The sequence below is a fragment of the Saccostrea echinata genome, unplaced genomic scaffold (genome assembly GCF_033153115.1).
Source record: "Saccostrea echinata isolate AGI-Se365-2 ecotype Australia unplaced genomic scaffold, CSIRO_AGI_Sech_v1 ptg000002l, whole genome shotgun sequence".
Taxonomy (NCBI): domain Eukaryota; kingdom Metazoa; phylum Mollusca; class Bivalvia; order Ostreida; family Ostreidae; genus Saccostrea; species Saccostrea echinata.
Genome location: NW_026889751.1, coordinates 10156257 through 10157500, shown reverse-complemented (window position 1 = coordinate 10157500; position 1244 = coordinate 10156257).

Here is a 1244-nt window from a genome sequence, read left to right as displayed (position 1 = left end):
ATAAAAATACCTTCTAATAATATTTAGACCAATTATTAATTGTGTCCTTTACAGAAAAATGAAGTTTATTCTTTTTCACATCTAAGGCCAGTTCACTTCAATTGCATTTTTTGCAATTACAGTGGCCCTTTTGTTCCATGGAATTAGAAAACTATAGTGCTTAGAGTTTCCTTAAACTATATCTGTACAAACTGTCAGCTACAAAATAATGGTTTACGAATAATCTTTGCTCCGTCTCCTGAATCACAGTTTCCCCTTAGTTTCAAATTGGTAATATCGAACTTTGAGTTTGTTGATGACTCTATACTTTAATTTTTTGACAATTAACACCGCAGTTTACCACATTGGCATTGATAATGAACTTATCTGAAGTAACTATTATACAGATAGTACATGTATATAATCAAGAAAAATGTCAGAGAAATCTCTCACGTCGGAATCCATGTTTTCCTTACTTTATAGTTTTGGTGATTTTTGATGTACGTTTTAATTCGATCTGTAAATTTCATTGTCGCATGTATTTAATATGGCATGTCAAACGGTGCAATACTAGTATCGATCTTTATTAATTTTTGTATATTTCATAATTTGAACAGTATGATTTTTTTTTATTTGAATGTATTCTATAATTTCCATATGCATTGTATGTTTACCACCTGCATGGTATGTTTTCCATTTGCACTTTAAATGTTCTGCATTGTATTTGTTCTTTTATAATAATTTCTATTCGTATTCTATATTTCTTATTTACATTGTATATTCCATAATTTCCATTTGTATAATTCACCATTTCCATTCTTGTTGTTGTTTGTGAATTCCATTTGTATTCGCTAAAATAGGTATATGCATGAAAACTGAACACGCCGGAGAAGTCCATTACTTCGAGTGATTAACATGTATTCTCATTGAACACTTGCCACTTTGTATCTTTACTATATTTGTTTTCAAATATTAAGAATTATTTGTAACAGAATTATAATTTCAATACAAAATCTTATAATTCATAAGAAAGGATGTCTTTTATTTATATCTAGATACATTACTGAATCTTTCTTTGATATTTTTTTCATCAATATAATGTATAAATATATTGGTATTGAAACACTACACCGATTCGAAGAAAGGAGATGGGCGAACAAGGCGTGCAGAATTCCTATAGCATCAGATATATAAAAATCATATTCAATTAGTGAATTTAGTATTTATCGTAAAGTTCTCATTAATGAAATTATTACAAACAGAAC